The sequence below is a fragment of the Rhipicephalus sanguineus genome, chromosome 1 (genome assembly GCF_013339695.2).
Source record: "Rhipicephalus sanguineus isolate Rsan-2018 chromosome 1, BIME_Rsan_1.4, whole genome shotgun sequence".
NCBI classification, from domain to species: Eukaryota; Metazoa; Arthropoda; class Arachnida; order Ixodida; family Ixodidae; genus Rhipicephalus; species Rhipicephalus sanguineus.
In genome coordinates this window covers 340042722-340048937 of record NC_051176.1, presented here as the reverse complement: position 1 = coordinate 340048937, position 6216 = coordinate 340042722, and positions in this window count along the sequence as shown.

Below are 6216 nucleotides of genomic sequence, written 5' to 3'. Positions count from 1 at the left end.
TGATAGTCAGTGCACGTGACTATGAACGTGAGTGAGTACCAATGAGTGTGAGAGGTGTTATTGAAAGTGAGTGAAAACTAATGAGTGTGAGCGGGCGTGAGTATCAACACGAGTGAGTACCAATGGTCGTGACGTGTGAGCATGGACGTCAGTGAGTGCCTATGAGTGTGAGGAAGCGTGAGTATGAACTTCAGTGGGTGTCGGTGGGCTCGAGTATGGGCGTGAGTATGCCCATCAGTGGGTGTTGGTGGCGTGAGTATGAACGTGAGTGAGCGCCTATGAGTAGGAGTAGGTGTGAGTATGAACGTGATTGAGTACGTATGACTGTGAGTAGGCGTGAGTATGAACGTGAGTGAGTGTCTATGAGTGTGAGTAGGCGGGAGTATGAACGTGAGTGAGTGCCCGTAAGTGTGAGTATGAATGTGAGTGAATGCCTATGAGTGTGAGTGGGCGTGAGTATGAACGTGAGTGAGTGCCTATGAGTGTGAGTAGGCGTGAGTATGAACGTGAATGAGTGTCTATGAGTGTGAGTAGGCGTGAGTATGAACGTGAGTGAGTGCCTATGAGTGTGAGTAGGCGTGAGTATGAACGTGAGTGAGTGTCTATGAGTGTGAGTAGGTGTGAGTATGAACGTGAATGAGTGTCTATGAGTGTGAGTAGGCGTGAGTATGAACGTGAGTGAGTGCCTATGAGTGTGAGTAGGCGTGAGTATGAACGTGAGTGAGTGCCTATGAGTGTGAGTAGGCGTGAGTATGAACGTGAATGAGTGTCTATGAGTGTGAGTAGGCGTGAGTATGAACGTGAGTGAGTGCCTATGAGTGTGAGTAGGCGTGAGTATGAACGTGAATGAGTGTCTATGAGTGTGAGTAGGCGTGAGTATGAACGTGAATGAGTGTCTATGAGTGTGAGTAGGCGTGAGTATGAACGTGAGTGAGTGCCTATGAGTGTGAGTAGGCGTGAGTATGAACGTGAATGAGTGTCTATGAGTGTGAGTAGGCGTGAGTATGAACGTGAGTGAGTGCCTATGAGTGTGAGTAGGCGTGAGTATGAACGTGAGTGAGTGTCTATGAGTGTGAGTAGGTGTGAGTATGAACGTGAGTGAATGCCTGTGAGTGTGAGTGGGCGTGAGTATGAACGCGAGTGAGTGCCTATATGTGTGAGTAGGCGTGAGTATGAACGTGAGTGAGTGCCTATGAGTGTGAGTAGGCGTGAGTATTAACGTGAATGAGTGTCTATGAGTGTGAGTAGGCGTGAGTATGAACGTGAATGAGTGTCTATGAGTGTGAGTAGGCGTGAGTATGAACGTGAGTGAGTGCCTATGAGTGTGAGTAGGCGTGAGTATGAACGTGAATGAGTGCCTATGAGTGTGAGTAGGCGTGAGTATGAACGTGAGTGAGTGCCTATGAGTGTGAGTAGGCGTGAGTATGAACGTGAGTGAGTGTCTATGAGTGTGAGTAGGTGTGAGTATGAACGTGAATGAGTGTCTATGAGTGTGAGTAGGCGTGAGTATGAACGTGAGTGAGTGCCTATGAGTGTGAGTAGGCGTGAGTATGAACGTGAGTGAGTGCCTATGAGTGTGAGTAGGCGTGAGTATGAACGTGAATGAGTGTCTATGAGTGTGAGTAGGCGTGAGTATGAACGTGAGTGAGTGCCTATGAGTGTGAGTAGGCGTGAGTATGAACGTGAATGAGTGTCTATGAGTGTGAGTAGGCGTGAGTATGAACGTGAATGAGTGTCTATGAGTGTGAGTAGGCGTGAGTATGAACGTGAGTGAGTGCCTATGAGTGTGAGTAGGCGTGAGTATGAACGTGAATGAGTGTCTATGAGTGTGAGTAGGCGTGAGTATGAACGTGAGTGAGTGCCTATGAGTGTGAGTAGGCGTGAGTATGAACGTGAGTGAGTGTCTATGAGTGTGAGTAGGTGTGAGTATGAACGTGAGTGAATGCCTATGAGTGTGAGTGGGCGTGAGTATGAACGCGAGTGAGTGCCTATATGTGTGAGTAGGCGTGAGTATGAACGTGAGTGAGTACCTATGAGTGTGAGCAGGCGTGAGTATGAACGTGAGTGAGTGCCTATGAGTGTGAGTAGGCGTGAGTATGAAAGTGAGTGAGTGCGAAGGCTGAAAAAATTGGGGTGAGTGAGTGTGAGTGAGTATTCTCTTACAGTGCCGACCTATGGTCGCACCACCTTGAAGGGTAAGCAGAGCGGTTGGTAGCGGTGAGAGGTGGCGATGAACGAAAGCAGCGGAAGGCGTGAAGAGCGCGGCAGCGCCGGAGGCAGCGGAACATGATACAGGTGCCAAGACAGTAGCGTGCGGAGGGATTTGGGTGTCGTCCGTGATGACCAACTTCGCGCAGGAAAGGGGACCGTCGGCAGGTAGAGCATCGTCCAGAGAGTAGAAGGCGACTTCTGCACGGGCGTAATCCATGACGGCTTGGTGATTGGACAGAAAATCCCAACCTAAAATAATCTCGTAAGAATAGTGCGGAAGTACGACGAACTCGACTGTGTAGGGCACTCCTTGAATGAGACGTCTGGCACTACACGCCACAACAGGCTGGACGGGCTGTGTTGTGGCAGTGTGAAGAAAGGGACCGAAGAAGGGTGTCGTCACTTTTCGGATTGAGCGGCACAGTTTTTCGGCGACGACAGATATTGCGGCACCCGCATCGATGAGAGCAAGAGCAGATACACCTTCGAGAACCGCATTAATCACATTCCGCGGCGGAAGAGAGGGCTTGCACTTTGCGACGATGACGCAGTTCTTGCCTCGCGAACTATGCCATTTAGTTTTCCGTGTCGTTTGCAGGTGGACGTCGACGCATCGGGGAGAGCGAGCGACCACGACGAGAAGGAGAACGGCGGTCAGAAGCTGGTCGAAGGCTTGGTCGCGGAAGTTGCAACTCGCGGTCTGAAGCGTAGGAGAACGTGTGGCTGTACTCGGATGCGCGTGGGTCGTCACGTGAATGTAGTGGTCGGTGGCGGCACAGGCGTGCAACGTGTCCGGGTAGACCACATGAAAAGCAGATCGGCCGGTTGTCGGCTGTGCGCCAGGAATTGGCGACTCGATGGACTGGAGGTCGTGGCGACGTGCTGGCGTAAGCAGGAGTAGACAGCGGAGGCGGCACGCGGAACGTCGGTTGTCGTGGTCGTGCTGCTGCTACGGCGTACGTCAACGGTGCGGTGACTGGTGGCGCCAGTTCTGGTGGAAGGCCCTCAGACACTTGGTCTTGTATGACGTGTTGTAGTGCGGGACTGAGCGGCGTACTTCGCTCCGGTAGGTTAGGGATGAGCGAGAGCTGGCGAGCAACTTCTTCGCGCACAAAAGCTTTAAAGGGGTACTGACACGAATATTTTCATTTGTCGTTTTTTTGCTTCAAATGAAAGGTCAAGCCCTCAAGAGCCTAGAAAAGTTAGTTCTAAGCGCGCGTGTGCCCTGAAAAAGTAATTACGGTATGTTTTAAAAACCTAGTTTCGGTTCCTACTGTACCCTGACGTCACAACACGGTATGGGCTTCTCGTCACGTGCGCGCACAATATATAGTGACGTTTCCACGGCCGCTCCGCACTGTGGCTCCGTTGGTGACGCGTCGAAGAGCACCAGCACTGCGTTTCGGAAAGTTGACCAGTCCAGTGGCCTTCCGCAAAGTTTCTCATGGACGCCAGGTCAGCTCCCAGAACACCGCGTTCCATAGAGCTGCGAGACCCATTAGTCACCCTCCACCTGGGCACCCGCCACTGGGCGCCCGCCATTGAGGCGCCAGCGCGCCCGTCCCGACAGAGTCCTTGGGAGCGGAACACAACAACTTCTTCGTCATCACACGGGCAACGTCTGGTCGAAAAGTACGTATGGCCCGACTAACCGTGGCGGGAACAGCTTGCACAAAGCCGGAGTGCGAGCAGGCGTCAACACCTCGTGACCAGGTCGGAAGGCGACAACATGGTGGAATGCATCATAAAGGACCTTCCGTCGTATTCTCTGGCTTCTGCGTTCATGCAGGCGCGATGGCGAAACTTGTGAAACGTATTCTTCGTAAGAGGATGCGTATTAGTTGACAAGCAAGGTGAAAAGAAACTCCCAAAAAGAAAGTTTTTTTTTTTTCAATTTCTGAAGGAAACCTTAGCAGTGGCAAAGTGGGTCCGCCTGGACATTGCCTTCGTCTGCGTAGGCAATTCCCTTACAGTGAGAAGGTTTTTTTGAAAACAGTATGAAATTTCCACCCGACATTGTTGCTTAAAATGTAAGGTGTGGCGCTGCTAAGCTCGAGAAGGCCATCCCTGGCGTTAGTGGCCACATTTCGATGGGGGCAAAATGTAAGAATGCCCGTTTACTTTGCGGTGCACTCTGGAACCTCAAGTGGTGATTAACGTGGAGTCGTTCACTATGCTATGCGTGATAATCATATTGTGGTTTGCATGCGTAAAAGCTCACAAATTACTAATTGTTAAAAAATCTGCTTTGTTCTTGATTCGTCACCCTCGGGTGCCTTAACTCGAGCGGAGATCAACGGTCTACTCCTATGCTTACGGTATGTGCCGATGTCCGGATAAATGTACGTATGGAAAGTGACCACCCAAAAGACGCCACATATCCGCAGGCCGTTGAACACCTTGAGACTTGTATTAGAATTTCCAACTTTAAACAGCTTGCTGGTAACTCGCGGCATCGATAACTTCAGGAACGATTGTAGCAGTTCGCCTGCAAAATAAAAAAAGGACAGGCAATTTAGAAAGAACCAGCTGCACAAACGTAACTGGAGTTAAAACACAGTTACCTACAATTCATTTGCCTGAAAACGGTCAAAAACTTGCCTAATAAAGATGTTTCAATGCCTTTGAATTTTTTTTTCCGGCAACTCTTTTTTTCACTTGGGCTGTGAAATCGAGTACACTAGAGCAATGGTAAGCAACCTTTTTGCGGCGGAGGGCTGAGTTGCATAGAGCCGACAGGGCGGGGGCCAGATGGAAAAACAGGGGAAAATCAGGCAAAGAGAAAAAAAAATTGGCGAATTGACAATAATGCACGAAACTGGAATAGAAATCATGTTTCTTTAGCACCGAACGAGTCTTTACAATCGAGATAGGAAGCAGCATTTGAGATTGGACCTTTACAATCTACATAGGAAGTGTCAAAAGGAGGGGGGGGTGATTCCGACGTCGCGTCGCGGGCCGCATAATAGTGCCCCGGGGGCGGCATGCGGCCAGCGGGCCGCAACTTGGCGACCCCTGCACTAGAGCATGTGGATACCCCACTTCGCAACGATACAAAATGAAAGATCAGATATGTACTAGCGATCGCGGTGTAAATAGAGATGGTAGAGCGTGTTGCGTGCTACATCCTGATTAAAAGAAAAAAAACACATACTTTTGTAGTCCCGGTGAACCGACTATGCTTGCCGTACGGCATGCAGCAGGCGTTTCGTGCCTTGCAGATCTCACAAGTGAATTGCGCGCCAGTTCTACCCACATAGCAGTCGCCTACTCGCATGCCTTTCTGCTCTGACTGCCCTCTGCCCACAGACGCTGCGCCGCTATCCATAATGGGCTCCAGAAATCAGCGCCTCTAATCTCCTCAAAACACTGCTGCGTAGCACCGGCCATCGGTGGGAGATTACCAAACGAAGCACAGTAACACTTTCAAGAAGATGCGACAAGCACCTTCGCATTAAAACAGTTGCGCCTCGACGCCCTTGCATTAATTCCAGTCGGTGCTAATTAACTCGATTCTATCAACACTGAGAATAACGACGATGTATAAGGTGAAGAAACTCTGCGATGGGATTTGCATGCAGCGCAAAGAACAAGACGTGCGCTATTGTTTCTAAAAGAGGACATCGATGTTATTTGAAATTTATTTGTATCTCAAAAGAAGCAAGCATGTATTTTGAGGAATCCATTAGCGTTGGTGCTGTCCGTATTGAGTGTAGATAATAGACATATTCATACACATGAACAGCGCTAGTAATTCATATATTAGCCGAGTAATGCTCATTTATACAGACAACAATGGAACCATTAGGCAAATAGCAGCGGAAAAATCGGCACGTGGTCCGGTGGCGGAGAAATGCTTCAGCTTTTTTATTAAAATGCAATGATTGTGTTAGAAGCCTTTCTTAGATCGATATATTTAGCCCCTATAATTAGTCCCCATCAATGGCTCGCCTGAATACCCTTTTCGCAGATGGCGATTTCGATTAATTATGGAACTTTTCAGCG